Raw genomic sequence first — 17,016 nt, forward strand, 5'->3', positions numbered from 1 at the left:
GCCCATCCTCAGCAAGGAACTACTTCCAACCTATCACTCCTCCCTCAAAATAGTCCTGTTCTGGTGAAGTCCCAGTTCCCCTAATCCTTTGAAGTTTATCACTGTTTCCCCCAAAGTGATAGATTAGGACATTTTTTTAATTTAGCATTTTTAAATCTTCAAAATTTTTCTGGATAGCATTTTTTCAATCTAGCAATAGTCCTTGTAAAACCAATAATAGTGGCCTCCATGAGAGCAGAATCAGGCCAGATGATACACCAGAGTGTGTCAGCACAGATATATCAGTGCAGATTTACTTGTTTTTTATGAAAGCTACAGGTTGCTATTAAGATCAGTATTATTTAACATTGCATTAGCACATCCAACCCACTAGGTCAACCCATATTGTTTCTAGGCTCTGTATAAGCATACTGTATATGACAGTGCCTGCCCCCAAAAGGCAGGAACACTTCTGCTCACAAAGAAACAGCAACTTTTAAGTATTTCAACCAGCTTTTAACTGACCTTGAATAGCATCTACCTCCTCAAACATTAGGTATTCATAAGGATATCAAAATCTTGCCTTCTCCTTGCTGCATTTGACATTATTAAACATTACAGCCTTCATAATCTATACCAGAACATTTTTACCCAGTGAGATTTCAAAGGAAGGGTATCTGAGTCTTATTTATACGTTTTACACCTCAGCAATCAAATCGCAAAGATCAATAACAAAAGGAAAAGACATGAGTGGTATCCAGCCCTCAAAAGCACCTTTCAATAAAAATAATGTAATTTAGCAGGATGATCATTCAGTGCAAATATGATGGAGCACAGATGGAAAATGAGGAAAGTTTTAGATATGGCTTTATGGGAGGTGGAAAGGAGAAGAGATTTTTCACTATTTATTAGGATAATGGACAGGTAATTCATTATTATTAAGCTCCAGTTTTCAGGCCTCATTCTGCCATCTCTTCCCATCTCCTCAGTTCAGAACTGGGTCTGTTTGTGCATCTAGGCAGAGCCTGTTGGCTGAGGAAGGCTCAGGCATTTGCACTAGTTTACACACGTCAGCGGAGTCACGCAGGATTTACACCAGTGCAGCTCCAACTCAGGACCCTGCCTGCGAGAAGAGGAATGAGATAGAACAAACAACATGCAGCACAGAGCTTACAGCTTAAATGTGATGGTTTTTCTTCTTCAAGAGCATCTCACCTTCAGGAAAGGGGCAGCAGACCCTGGGTTTCCAGCCTGTAATAACATTGAGACACTGCACCAGCCAGCAAGATCACAGCCCCTGAGAGAGCTGAAGGGCCTGATATTCATCCTGCCACCTCTCTGCATCTGGAGAATCACATTTTCCTGAGAGCATGAGTTGGCCAAGCCCTTGAAGGTGTGAGGTGGCAGGAAAGGTTTCCTACACTCAAGTTTGCAAGAGGGAACCTGCTCTGGGATGCAGCGTTGGCTCTGCCTGCTCTCCTCCCTGGCATATGGACAGACTGGACAGCCATGGGGCATGGCAGAGGCTGGGTGGCCAAGAGGAGGGTGCATCGGGGATTGGAGACAGAGGGCACGGCAGCAGCTTGCTGGAGTGGAGGGAAAGGAGGAGACATGGGGCCAGGAGGGGACTTGTTCATTGTAGAAAATTTACGCAATCCCTTTATTAAAACAAACCCGTTCCTCCTCCCCTCCAAAATCCCTCCCTGCCAGCACTCAGCGCCAGCTCTTCTGCCAGGGGTCAGCACATCCAGGAGTGGGGGAGGGAAGGATGGGGGAGTGGAGGAGGTTGTCATGTCTAATGAATACCCTGAATGTATCGAGATATATATTTTTTTCATTTCAGAAAAGGTTCCATTAAGAGGGAGACAGCCCTAACATGTGCTTTGGCCCCTCATCAGATTTATGAGTATTTGCTCTGCTCTTTAATAGGAAACTCTGCAGCAACTGCCACCTTGCCTGCTCTCCCCGAGATACACAGTGGCTTCTCAGGGAAATGCACTTCATTATTAATGTGAATTTGTACGTTTTTATGACACTGCTTGGGGGAAGGGGCAGGCAGAGATTTCCTGGTGATATATGCTCATTTCTAACCATTTATTGTCCCAGACAATCGAAGAACAATGATAAACATTGTTATAGAAAGTGGAGGGTGCTGCAGTGACATTTTTGAAGGGAAAGGAGAGGTGGCTAGAGCAGCTCTGATGTGGTTGTTTCCCTCCACTCCACCTCCTCCAGCAGCTGCATCAGACCAAGCGACAGAGTGGTCTGTGCGGTGGCAGTCGCTGCCTTCCCTTGCCCACCTTTGCTCAGGCCAGCCAAGACCATTTGCTTGGTGTTTTGCTACTGCAGAAAGAGTACAGATGAAGGGGAAGGAATTCATCCTTTGGGAAGCCTGTAGTGCAGTGGATCACAGGCTTCAGAGTGAATGGATGCTCAGAGTCCCCATGCCTCTGTAACCCAGCAGTCTCTTCAATTAATTATCAAGTGACCAGCATGGAAACTATGCACACAGCTGCAGCTGCAAGGCAAAGCAGGCCAGGAAGAGAAAGACGAGGGTATGGGGACTTGGTTTGCCAGAATGTTCTCAGCATTCTCCAGTTTCCCTTTCTACTGCCACACTCATCCATGATTAACACAACCGCACAAGAGCTCCAGCAGGTGATGGGTTTGAGTTGCATTGGAGAACCAAAAAAGTTCAGCCTTCAAGCTCACCCAAGACAGAGAGATCAGGAAGGCCATGACTTGCAGATGCTCTTTTGTTCCCCTCTTCTCCTGCCTCTCCCAGTAGTGCTCTACACCATCTGGTGAAGGTCGAGGCCATGTTACACTGCCTGTGCCACACAGTCCCTCAAGCTCCAAAAGCCCCGGTGCCTGAGGGAGCTTCCCTGGTCCCCACTGGCATATTCACTGTCTGCAACACTGCCAGGCTGAACTTTCTGTGTGCTGTGGAGCCTGTAGCATCCAGCTATAAGTGAACAATTGTCATGTTTTATGTTCATATTCTATTCCCTAACCCTATGCACAATCCTTTGTAACAGAAGATGTGCCCGACAGCTGAACACTGCTAAGACTTTCTTTATGAGATTTTTCTGCTCTTCTCATAAACCTGAATAGCAGTGAGGTAAGAACATCAGAATAGCCATTAGGGTTAGATCAAAGGTCCATGTGTCCATCCTATCTCTTATCATGATCAGTACGAGTGTAAGAACAGGACAGACATGTGGTGCCATTCCCAGAGCACTCTCCCAGCCTCCACATTTACAGTTCAGGGACTTCTTAAACTGGAGGAAATTATTCCCCCCTGCTCCCAGAGCTGCAGAGAACATGCAAGAGGCCTTCCTGATAGCTGCAGAAACTTAGGCACAACTGTGAGGCCTCTTGGGGTGAGCTCTGGAGCCGCCCCATCCCAAGGCAGGGACCAGAGAATGTACAAACCAGCCCACAGCAGTCAGGCCAGTGCTAGGCCTTCACGCTTGCTCTTTGCACACGGCTAAGGAAGGAATCACACTCGGAGCTGAGAAGTGGTATCAAGCCTCCCGACCTAAGGGCATCACTATTTCATTCTCTGTTCGGCTTACCCTCGGAGATTCCCATGACACAATAAAAATGCCACTCTCAAAATATTTCTCTCCCAACTGTATGCAGACCAGGACTTGAAGTCTTACTGCAGAGCTTATACTAGCATGGACCAGTAATTCAGAGGAGGTAAAACTACTTGTTCTGTTGCACATGGATGATACTAGTTTGGTCTCTTCTGAGTTTGCTTTCAGCTTTTTTAAACCTCTGAAGCACTCTGTGTGCAGGCAAAAGCATTTTCCCCCTCTCTTCTTGCAGAACTGTTGAAATCTCAAATGAAACTGCTGTTTACATAGTCATTCAATGAAAACTCACAAACACTCCCAATTTCTTTTCTGAAAATCCCCCAGTTTATACATGAGCCACACAGATTATCTCAAATTATCTATCTACATGTAACCGATATCCTGGTGTTGTGCACAGGTGCTGGTAGATACCTCCCTCACACAGTTCCACCTTTCCATTTCTCTCTCATTTCAAGCCAAGGTTTAGAAGAACCTTTCCATCCAGTTCCCTGTCTCTGCCCTCTGCCACTCTTCGTGCAATCTCTGTACAATCTCCCTGCAGCCACATGTGCATTGGTAACAGTGCAACAGTGGCTACACAACACCAACTGTATTTCTGGGGGACAAGACAAGCCACTGGCACTGATCAGTGTTGTGACTGCGTCTTCATGGCTACCAACTTTCTTTACAGGGCCATTAAAAAGACTTACATTGCCTTTTACCCACCTCTTGATCTACAGCCCAAGGGACGTCACCAAAGGAGAGTCCCTCTGGGATATGACAATACTGTGGCCTGTTTCTGCCTATGTTCATGTGAAGTGATCACATCACTCTTCCATCAGAGAAGGGCAAACTTAATACTTCCTTCATGCTCACTCAGCTCAGGGGCAAACAGCTGCGTGTGGATCAGTCTTCAGTAAAGCTCACCCTAGACTAGACATACATAGACAGATAGGCTGTGGGTGGGCTTCCAGTTCAGTAACTCACTTCCCTCCATAATCCTATGGACCCCTAATCTGTTGGCCTTGGTTTTTTATGGTGCAAGACCCAGGTTTATCATCCAGGGAAAAAACAATGGGGGAGGTAATTCTGTTTATTTGATCAGTGTTTTTTTAAAACATTGTCTGTGCTCCTAGGAATTATACGGTGGCCTTCTTCTGTAAGTCACAAATGTACAAAAAAATAACTTTCAGTATTTTTCCAAAGAGACTAGGGTGAAAGTTCCTACACCCATATTTTATGTCTGGAAAAAAATATCAACAAGAATGACAAGTACAGCCAAAATGAGTGTAAACGCACACCCTGTCATTTGTTTTCCATGTGCCATATGTTTTCTGAATCCTGCACCTCCCACATACAAATTGCACACAATAATGTGGGGTGCACACATTACTCAGGATTATGTAGTTAAGCCCTGCCTATATGGAGGGAATTAACTTAGATAAAGTCAAGCCACTGTGCTTTGTTTTGGTTTTTTGGGGTTTTTTTTGTGTTTTTTTTTGTTTTGTTTTGTTTTGTTTTTTCTTATTTTGGATTCATACAGTAGAAAATTAAAGATCCCAGTGTGCCAGGCTTCATGTCATTTCGCTTTAATTTAATTCACCTCTTCGATTCTCCCTGTTTCTCCTTCTCCTTGAGTATCATCAGTAGGTGGTCCAAGCATCAACCAGAAGATTTACTGGCGAGACTAAATGTACGAATGTTACGAACACATTGTTTTTCCGATATGATTTAATGACCTTTTTGGCATTCCCATGGCTGTTGAAATCTTCCATAATAATTCCCTTTGGCAGCCAAAGCTCCTGTTGATCAGGTGAAAGCTGATGCAAATGTCAAATGTCAATAAATTTCCATCCATAAATGCAATACTCAGTGCTGGAGTGAGACAGTGCTAACCAGAGTGCAGCAGGAGACACCTAGGATATGAGCTACATCTTATTGTGAACAGAAAACAGACAGGAAAAGAATGCCACCTCCAAAACCTCACCATAGCCAAGCTCTTTTCCTTCTCCATGCTCCCTGTTCTCCCTGCATTTTTTCTGTAATTGCTGAGATTTGCCAAAGGAGGGGTTTACAGCTTGCATTTGGTAGAGCGAGTCTGGTGATGCAGGTTCTGTCCCTTGTTCTGCTTTTGACTCATCGTGTGAGGCTGGGATTTAGCTCATCTGTTTCTAAAGGAGTTCTTTACAGTCTGGAGGTTTCAGAGGCTTCAGAGTTTGATCCTGGAAATTATTAGTTATGCAAGGTATTCCAGTAAATTAACAAGACCACTTACATAACTTAGGTGTTGCAGGAATGAGTCATGACTCATTTATAGTTTTAAGATGCTTGGAAAGGGCAAGTCATGTATGAAGCCTGATTTTATATACAATAAAGACATAAGAACATTCACATAATTTCCCAAGAGACTTTCTTAAGGGCCCTCCACTTTGACCTTTGGCTCTGAAAAGCTCCAGTTTGTTTGACAATGAAAAAAAGCAAATGTGTGAATACAGTGCCATGAGCATTTGCACTTTGAACATGCTGGGGTGGAACACAGCTGAACTGGAAAAGGCTGCAACAGCTAATGTACTGGGAAAATATAACAGAAGCATTTACTTAATAACTCAACTAATTCCTTCAGCTCACCTTGTAGAGATTTAACCTTTGAATGAGAGAGTCCCTAGTTCAAAATCCCATGTCTCCTCTGTCCTCATGTTAATTTTTAAATTATATATCATTGTTGAGATGCCCTTGTGTTGAGCATTACAGGCTATTTTTCATGTCTAAAATGGGGAATTATAACTGAACATTAGCTACTGGCTATAAATCACACGAAACAAAGTGGCATCTGCATCTACTCAGTAACAAGAGTGGGAGAATTGTAACTTACTTAAAACGAGACAGGAAAGTGGACACAAACGCAGCAGCAGAGATAATTGTGACTTGAGAAAACTAATGGCTCTTCCAACTGTGCGATGCTCTGGACTGTTCTCTGGAGCTCTCCACGACCAGTGTTATAAGTGCATGGTCACAGTAGGAGCTCAGTAGATCTGGAGGGCAAACGGGGCACTGAAGCTATTTCACACCCCCCTGCAACGCCACCGAGCATGCTGCAGTTGTGCTGGGCCAGGGCTGGGGTAGGGGAGAGCCTTTTCACAGCCTGGAAATAGCACTTGTCTCTTTTGCTCTCCCCATCACCATCCTCCATCAGCAGGCATGATTGAGCAGTGAGCACAATTCCGTCTCCCTGGGATATGTTTTTATTTCTGATCGCGGGTAGGGAGAAGGCAGCACAAGGCTGTTAACAGAGCAATTATCGAGGCTGCTGTGTATGGGCTGACCAGTCCCTTCTCTGCTGCTCAGCTCGCAGGGCAGGAAACCCTGCTGCTCCTATGCCTTTCTGAATGGCCCACTGATGATACAATGTTACCTTAAAAGACAACAAAATAAGCTGAGCATGACCTCTTTCTTGCATTTGTCTCTGCTGCTCCTCACTTTTGAGAAAGCTTCCAAGATCTCTTGTGTCCTCATTGGGGTAAGCAAGACCTACCTGTTGCCCCGTGTCACTGGAAATTATTTGGTCACTTTCTAAGAGAAAGATCATCTCAAACCTAGTACAGCACCGTGCACAGTGCAGTCTTGTGTCTGCTATTGGTTTTGGACATGAAAGCATCCATAGCTTAAATTTTAAAAAAGCCAACTACATGAGTTACAGCCTAAGACGCCAGTGGTGTCCCGGAATGTTTGCTGCTGCCTGTCTGTTCAGATATTCCTTGTTGGGGGGGTCATACACTTTCACCTGTACAGCACCAGCTACTGGAGTTGCTTAACAAACTACCTGAACCAAATGTAGCCAGGGACTTAGGGTTAGTTCTCCCTGCAATGTAGGTCTCTTCTTAAAAAGAGCACAGACCTCCACAAAGAGATTTTACTGAAATTAAAGCTTTAGGTTTCTTTCATAACAGACAATAAAGAAAGCAGCTTTGACAGTTAGGCCAGGTCAGCAACCTGGCAGGAGGCATTTGCTCAGGAGCTGCCACCAGGACAGGGCTACCAGGAATCCTCCTGCTGCTGACTGGTGAAGGTGACCTGCTGCTTGATGCAAGGTCCTTTTCTGCTCTCTTACTCAGTGTCCCAATCTGGCAAGTGGGTACAGTGTTCCCAGGATTAAATTCAATAATCAATACTTTACATCCCTCACAGCTTCCTAACGAACCCTGGCCTTGCTCCAGCACTCCACCCCTGTGCAGCAGGCTCAGAGGCAGCAGTCCCTGAGCAGCAGGGTTTCATTCTCTTTGTGCAGTGCCAAGCACAATGGGTTTCTGGTCCAGGACTAGTCTGTGATTAACAATAATTGTAATAGGTGCTTTGCTGATTAGAGACAAACTTAAGAACATTCTCAAAAGCTTTGCAAAATGGAGGCCTATGTGCTATATATTTATTAGGCTGTTCAGCAGTAATCCAGACAGCTGAGAATTGTTGAGGACCTGGTCTATCTAATTGTGTGTCTAAATCATAGTTTCACCGTGATTCAGGGGTACGAATGTTATAGTGTACACAGAATGGCTTAGGTTATATGGTCAGATTCCTGCAGATGGTCAGTTTGTACCATAAAATTTAAAATTACAACTTGCACCATAAAGCTACTGCCTCAAATTTGTTATATATTGCAGCATAACAAGAAAATTAATACTAGATGCAGTATATGCCCAGACATTAATGTGAGCAGGGAATGAAATATTCTCCTCCCAGCTCATTGGTACATGTTTCCTTCAGAGCAGAATTGAATTGCCCAGAATCACCAAAGAAGACGAAGTCACCAGGAGTGCAGACCTATGTGGTGCTGCAGTCCCTGGCTCCGGGGACATGGGAAGGACATCCCACACCTTGCAGCATGAGGCCCCAGGGTCTCTGAACTTGCAGGTCTGCTCTGTGCATCATGCATGCAAGAGCTGAGCTCTCAGCAAAATCTTTTTATTATTCGTCATAAAGAATCACAGCTGTGAAAAGCGAACTAGGGAAGGAGAATGGGAACAGGCAGGCACTTTCCCTTGGACTAATGTAAATCAGGAGTAACTCCACTGCAAGTCCACTGAATTATGTTGTTGTCATTCAGACATCAGACCAGAATCATCCCCTTTACCTGCAATAGATGAGTGAAATATCTTACAACTGTGTGTCCAGGAGCCTGCTAAGCTTCTTGCAGAGTTTCTGTCAGTATGCCCAGGGCAGAAGCATATTTTTTTTCTTACTGTTGTACATAAGGGCTCTGCTGCAGCCGACAACATGAAATGTGTTAGTTCAGTTTGTTCAAAATGGAGTGTGTTTGTTAAGTGTTGCCTCTTTGATGTTGCGCTGCCATCTCCATCTTTGTCATCATTGCCCATCTTTTTCAATCTAATGAACTCAAACCATCAGTGCAACTTAAGTTCGGCTGTCTGTTCTTGCATAGTTAATATTAAAAATGTACTAACAGTGTGGCTGCGAAATCAAATTATGCACATAAATATGCTGGCATAGCAGAGGAGGCGGCAGAAGCTGAAGTTAGCAACATTGATGCCAGTTCACATTTGCAAATCAACCGTCAATCTGTCATTAAACATGTTATCAAATGATGATAAGTGTATGCTTCTTGCTTGCATTGGCGCGCTTATTCCCGATGTTGATGTGCATTAATGGGATAATGTGCATTAACATAGTCTTGCTTGGATGAACACAAAACATTTTTTATCCGTCTCAGTTTGTTTCCCCCTGTGGCCCCCAAGTAAGTGTTTTGTGTTATCAAATTGCCAAAAAATGGGAAAACACATTACTTTTAATTAGCAAAAATTTTGAGTCATTATTTTTTAAAATTTTTATCCAGACTATCTCCTGTGTGTTGTTACTCGAGGTGGGGGACACACACACAAAAAAACCCAACATTCTACCGCCTTCTTTAAGTAAAACGATTAATGTCAGAAACTCAGAGACTGACAATTATGTGCTGTCTTAATGCACTGGCCTTTCATCTGCAGTCCTTGCTTTTGACACGAGTGATGGTTTCAGTTCAGCGATATGAAAGGCCGGAAAGGAAACGATCTCAGGCATTCCCAGCCCATTGTGTGGTGCTGCACTCAGACATGGCAAGCAGTCCTTGAGCTGGCTTCATTTAACAGTTTTGCGTACGAGCTGGCAAAGGCTGTACCTAGAGATTAAACAAAAAGTTGAAGAAGAGCGTGGCTGCTCTGGGAGGGAACTGAGTTTCTGAAGGAACTTCCCATGCATTTGCCCAAGTCCGTTATTGCCTCCCGCAGGGTGCTGCGTAGTCAGGGCTCTACTCACGGTACAAGCTGCTGGTAAACTTCCAGGGAAACAAAAAAAAAAATCCTCATTGGAAAGAACAAAAAGTGGCTGAAGGCATAAAGCCATTAAGAGAACCTGATTATCACCTCATGACAGACCAAGCGCATGCCTGCCTCACAGGCTCTGCCAGAGCAGTGCCCCAGAAGTGAGGGCTTGGCTTATCGGCTGCCCAGGGAAGGTTCCATTGCCCTGGGAATGATTTGAACAAAAATAAATAATAGTATTTTTGTTTATTGCTTCTATTTAAAATTGAGTTGTTTTCTCAGGTGTTTGGAAAAAGTTGAGGTGGAACTCCACTGGAGCAGGAAAAGCATCTTTCACACTTATGGGACTTTAAGATTTTCAAACTCTTTTTAAAAAGTAAATGAAGCAAGGTTCTCCCCACCCCTTGGAGAACAGCCATTCTTTTAAATTCTTTCATATTTATGCAACAGGGGCAAAATTGTGATGATCTACCCAGGATTTTATAGTAAAACAGTAATAGTAATGAAAAGCAATATGGATAATGTCTGGTCATGTTCAAAACACTGGGAATTCTTCCAGGAGTTTTACTAGGACTATACCAGTAGTGTTGTCAAATCAGGCTCAAGAGTTGCCTTAAAGGAAACTCAGTCACTTAAGTGTTTTATTTTTGGTTTATGAGCTGGAAAATAAAACTTCTTCTAAAACTTTTATGAAAAACATCATATTATTTATGTGTTTCTAAAATAGCAACTTTTTCTCATATAATAGAAATGTTTATAAATTACTCTTAGTCTCTGCTTATGACTATGGTTAACCTCCAAACATACTTTGAGATTTATCTTGAATTTAAAAAAATTATAACTAGTAGAATAGTGAGCTTCTACAAACTATGAACTTTTTAGTAAATAGGTCAAACTTTCTATCACTCTTTCTTTTTTCTCAATCTAATAATGCCATTAAATTTAGGCATCCTATTCAGATCTCTGATTTCTATTATCTGGATGATTTAAAGGAAAAATAAAAGGGAATAATTATTGATTTTTTTTAAAATTGTCTTGATTTTTTAAAAGTCATCCATTGCATTTCCTATTATTTCTAAATTGTGGATACATCAGCACGAGTTTCATAATCATAAAAATCTAATAGCAGTAATTGTATTCCTATTAACCCTAGCTTCAGCAAGTCCTCATGTTTTCTACTTCTAAACCAAAGAGCTTGTCTTCTAACACAAAGAGCTTGAATTTTAAGTGTATTTTCTGTTACACATCCGTTACTGGCAGAATTTATCCAGCAACTTGTTTTTTTTTACAGTTGTGTAGCTTTACGTTGCTTCTACTCCATGAGCTACCTTGAAATTAACTTGTCAAACGTTCATCCCACTACTTAGAGAAGATTCCTAATCAGATGAGTGGACCAATTTGTCATGACTTGGAGGAGAGGTGTGGGAAATCAGACGGCATTAAAAAGGTTGACGGTGAAGGCTGTGTATGAGGGACCCCGTAAGGCAGCTCAGGCCAGGCTCCTGTAAGGGACTGTTTGTATCAGAGATGGCATTTGGAAAACTCAAGTGAGAAATATGTCTCGGTGTCTCACGTTCCACATTGACTTTGACCCCTTTAATGTATCTCCCTCAAAGTGCTGCATCACCAGGGCCCGGCTCTCTCTCTTTTGGGGTGCTTGGCAAACACCAGAGCAAGCTGCAAAACTGTAGAAAACTGAGCATTGCAAAACTGAAGCCCGAACCAAATTATTGGCCATGTCATGCTACTACCTGGGAGAAGTCTGGATCTGGATTTTATCTTTGCTACTTCAGCCAGCCTCTGCTTTGAAGAGATGTATTAATCAGGTTTGTTAATTTACCAATTTTCTTTAAGCAGTTTGAAACAGTGAGATGCTGTGTTATTCTTCAGTATGCATATATCAAAGCAAATGTTGAATAAGGGATTAGCAGTAAGAGTTACACTATTCTTCTTCTCTGTTGTCTCAGTCTTTAGCTTTCATACTGTATCTTGTTCTATTATCTTAGGCCTGACTTTGGAGTGTTTTCAGTTTTTGAAAATGGCAAGTAATTAGTCAATATGTTTTCACCATATGTATCAAGCTCAGTAAAGAGGCAACCATTGGCCTTTGTCATGGCACAGTAAGCATTCGTTTTCTCAGCACTTCAAGTTACGCTGAGCGTGTGGTGAACGCCAAAGAATTTAATGAGGAATTGTACAATGAAACAATTGACATAATAATTCACAGTTCAGCGCAGTTCACAAATTTGGGGTGAGTCCCCTTTTAAGATTGCCTCTGTTTGTGCTATTCACACTAGAGATCTTGCATGAGCTGCTTCTCCCCTGCCTGGTGCCCTGTATAAGCAGAGGCTGTGCAAAGGGTGCATAAATTGTTATGACTCAAAATGGTCCTGTTTTACATCTTCTTGGCACAGATGCTGTGTACAACAAGGGAGAATTCTTGAAACCCTTTTTCCCCTCCAGACTGGTTTTTTACTTACCCCAAGCTAGTTGATGCATATTTTCCAGATAGAAATTTTTGCTTTAAGGCTTCCACTGTTGCTGAGTGTTAACAATCTTAAAAAAAGATCAGAATCTGATCTTAACATTGTTGATATGAAGTGGCATTTGCCCAAATTTTGCCATCTCCTGAGCAAAAATATGTCCAGTGTTTTCTAGAGAGAGATAGGATAGACAGCAGCCTTGCTTGGGATGTTTTCCCTTCTTGGGAATATTGTATTTCAGTTATCTGTAGAACAGGCTTCTGCATTCCCCGCAGAGTTTCTTTAGATTTGCAGATAAAACATTTGAGCTCAGACTCAGTTCAGTGAGTTACAGGTATTTTGTTGAACATTTTGGGGTATGTACGGCAAATAATCATGAATAAGAATGATGACATCTTGTTTTACTGCAGTCATGATGTAAATTTACGTGGCATTGCTATTGAAGTCAATAGGACTTTTTCCTGAGTATGTTTTCAAGGGTAGAGTATCATTAAAATATGACAGTTAATAGTCTTGTTTATGTTATTATATTTAATGAATAAATATATCAGTCTGTACATCAAACTCAGTTTTGTTTATACTCTTTAATTGTAGTCTTATCTTCCCTAGAAGCATGTTATATCTTTTAATTTTATAATTATCCACTTTATTCATGTGTGACACTACAGAACTGCTGCTTATATCCTATGAGACATCCAAATACAAAAAAATGGAAGAGAGGCAACCGTTAGGAAATTCAGATCTGGATCTGAATCCAGCTTCATATTTTCAAAACACTCCACAATTTCAGATCCAAGGTCTTGGTTTGGGCTGTTGTATAAAGGAGCAAGGGTTGCAGAATGTGAGTCTAATTTATATAGCATCTCTGAACATGAACTGTCAACAGGGATTTTACATGATCCTTCAACACCTAAACGTTGTTCTCTGTCTCTTGAAAGAGACCTGAGATTTAAAGACAAAGAGGGAGCACTTCTCACATTGCTCTTTCTGAAGTTTTTCAAAAAAGGAATTCAAGATTTATTGGGCTGAGGAGAGGGAACAGAAATATAAGCATAACTTTTTAGCCTAGTGGTTACAAGACTTGACTGGAAAAGGTAAATGCCAGACCATGCTCCAAGGACTGTTTTCTTCTAACTAAACCTACGGAGTAAAATGCATTCAGAGTCCTTGGGAGTAAAATCTCAGAGTCTAGCTCCCTCAGGTAAGCAACCCTCACTAGGCAGTAGAACTTTGCCCATGCCCATTTCTTCTCTCTCAGTTTGAGATTTGCTTTTGTGAAGCTTCCAAACACCAAACAGATGTTGTAAAATGTAGATTTGAGTTTCCTACACCCTGGCTGAGTGCCTTAAGCCCAAAGAAATCCATAAGCCAAAGCAAAGGTGTTGTAGAAAAGCAAATTCTAATAGGATTTTTAAAGAAAGTCTACAGATTCATCTTCTTAGAAATCTCCTAGACTATGAACCTTGAAAGGAGTAACTCTTTTAACAGAGTAGAAACAACTGTGTAGCTATATGTCAGCTATAACTAATTCCCAAAGCCCCAGAGAGGCATACTCTACAATAAGAGATCAGTCTGCTCTCAGCACCTCTCTGTTTTCCAGGTCTGGCCATAAGCAAACCCCCTCAGAGCTTGGTGAATTTTATAGGTTCACTTCTGAGCATCCAACTTCTCCTAAATCTGAAAGTTAATTCACTGTTCAAAACATGCAGTTTCCCAAAACTTAGTTATCTGGTCCCTATGTCCTTCTTCACAGCTGAGTGAGGGTGATTCTGTGATTTTTATCAGCACAAATTCCCTGCAGTGGCACTAATTACAAACCAATGAATGGTTTGGCAGATGAGTCTCCTCTAGACTTGAGTTAGATGAGTAAATCCATCAGCCGGAGGCCAGTCAGCAGACTCTCATACCTTGCTGTGGAACAAGGCTGTTAGAAGAGAAAAACATTTCTTCACTCATAGATCGCATCCAATGCCAAGCTTTCTCATTTGGGATCTTTTGCCAAAACAGAGATACAGGAAAAAAAGTTAGAATGAAAAGTCTAAAGGTATGATACTTACACTGTAAAAATTATGTTATCTAATTACTTGTAATATAGAGAAGATAAGTTTAGTAAAACTCCCTGGGTGTTACACATGTGCATAGGAAGTCAGCTTTCACATGAATCTGCATGTTCTCCTTTAAAATTTTTCTTTTTGTCTGTTGATGTTACACAACAAATATTTACTGCATGATGCTGTTTTAAAAGGTGGTACCTTCTTTTGGACCCAGTAGCCAAAGCAGGTGCAAGAGCAGGCTGGGAAAGGGGAACACCCATGTATAAAATCATAGCCCAGAACAAGTTTCTGAGATTACAAGAGAGCAGCTGGCAAGAAGAGACATGTGCAGCCAGGTAATAACAGTAAAAAACAAAAAAAGGTTAAGTTTCTCCAGGTACATAAGTAGTTTCTGAAAGCAACATCTTTACTTAGTATATTTTTTCCTTCTTCTTAATTGGTTTATGTAGTTGCTGGGCAATATTTTAATCTCTTCAATTTTGAAAACCTCTGTCACCTATTTTGTGTTTGAACAGAACTTCTAGTAAGGGCCCTCACAAAAGTCACCTCTAAGGCAGTCATCTAAGGAAGGGAAAATCTGTTTAAGAGGCTGACACAGCCAAAGTGAATACTTTTCCCAGTTAGCACTTGAAGAGGAAAATATCATAATATTTAAACCAGTTTTGAAAACTTTCCATGAAAATAGGGGAAGGGGAAAAAAAAAAACATAAAACACTAGTTGAATACAGAGAGAGGCCAAAGAGAGTTCAGTTACCATAGAGATTATTACTGGCAATTGGTACTCAACAGCAGATTGGGATCTGTTACAATATTTTTATTAATCTTTTCTCTTAATTGGTTATTTATATATTTTGGATCCATCTTTGTGCTGGGTCCAGATTTTACTCTTTACCTGTCACTCTTTTTGACATGAAGCAGTAACAACTGTGCCAGATATCAGGCATTTCCTTGATTTGTAAACATTATCAAGGGTCATGAGTACATAAAATACCACGTGGACAAGTCACTGTGCTTGGCTTTGGCTGGCAAAGGAGGAGGGAGAAGCATCACAAATGCACTCAATCTCTGCGAGGCTTCGTCACAAGTACTCTTCCATGCAAACCCTTATTGCCATTATAATTGTGATGATTTTTTTGTAGGTACAGCAGAGAGGATGCAGAATGCCTTTTCTCCTTTCAATTTTCCCTTGTGTATATGCAAGTCTAGTCATTTAACATATGTGCATTCCACTACATGAACTGGTAATTTAGGAAATATCCTACTGTAAAACCTTTCCCTGCCCTCCCTGTGTTCCCCTCCTAAAGATTCATCCTATTGCCTGTGTGTGTTGCTGCAACTGAAAACACCCAGCCTTTTTATAGCCATTTCAGGGGAAGTACGCTTAAGGGCCAATGTTAAGGGACTTTTTTACTCAGTCAGCTTCTAAAAATTCAAGTCTTAATTTTTTTGAGAGCACCCAGTCCTGTATATATCTGATGTTAAATGCATTTTAAACACTGCTGGGTATTGGTTTTATTTTTTTTCTGCCACACCATTTGCCTTTAGGGAGACATTTATTCAGGATGCCTGAGATCAGGCAGTGCCAGCTGAGTTTTCATCCCTTTCCCTCTCTCATCCCCAGCCTGTTGCTCCCTGCCTGCATCTCCTGCTTTTTGGGTGCAGGGGCACAGAGGACCACAGTCACAGGGAGATGCTGAGCAGGGAATCTGGCTACAAGGAGTGCTCTCAACTGCACAGTGTGAAGAAAGTATATTTAAAAAAAAATAATAAAAAAAGAGAGAGAGAGGAAGAAACATTGTTTTTTTCACCTCTAATCTCCTTTAGTTATCATGATCTCAAGGGTTATTTGTAATGATAGTAGGCACTGCATTTCAGATGGAAATGTGATTTTCCAAGCTGACGGTGTCACTTTAAGTAAACAAAGTTAATTCTGCTTCCTGCTATGCAAGGCCTAATCTCATTACCCAAACCACAAGTAGAATAACAGAAAATATTCCCATCTGTCAAAAGAACTTAAAATAAAGGTGGAAATTGTTTTTATGTTTCGTCCCTCTTCTTCCCTGCAAATCCCTCAATGGATGTTAATTATCACATCAGATCTATTTAAACCTGTTCAGATCCCCCAGGCTCTGCCTGTGGTTCCTTTTTCATTTGATGTGTCTATAGAAAAGTAGTGTTTACGCTGCATCTTAAAGTTAATGCTCAGTTTTGATGAACTGTTGCTAAAAGCTGCAAACCGGATGGCTGACCCATCCATCTTGCTGCTTTCTGCTCTAAGGAGGCAGAAACCAGGTGACATCAGGTCAGCTTCAGGCTCTCCCAGAGGTGATCGAGATTATGCTCAGGCCCTTTCCCACCCAAAATAAAGAGAGGAAATCTCTGAGCTAGAGACAGTCCAACAGGGAGTGAGGGGTTAAGACTGAGTGTACTGACCCTGTGCCTACAGCTCCAGGGGCTTCTTTGACCTGTTGCACAAACCTGTAGTCAGGAAGGTCCTGGCCTCACTGAAGCTGTGTGAAATGGCAGAGCCAGTTTGTGCCACATTACTGACACCACACAGGGCACACTGCTGTCTTGAGTTTGTCCAGCCTCAGCATGCTTCTGGGCTTCT

This window comes from Cariama cristata, unplaced genomic scaffold, assembly GCF_000690535.1.
Source record: "Cariama cristata isolate BGI_N322 unplaced genomic scaffold, ASM69053v1 scaffold922, whole genome shotgun sequence".
In the NCBI taxonomy this organism is placed as follows: Eukaryota; Metazoa; Chordata; class Aves; order Cariamiformes; family Cariamidae; genus Cariama; species Cariama cristata.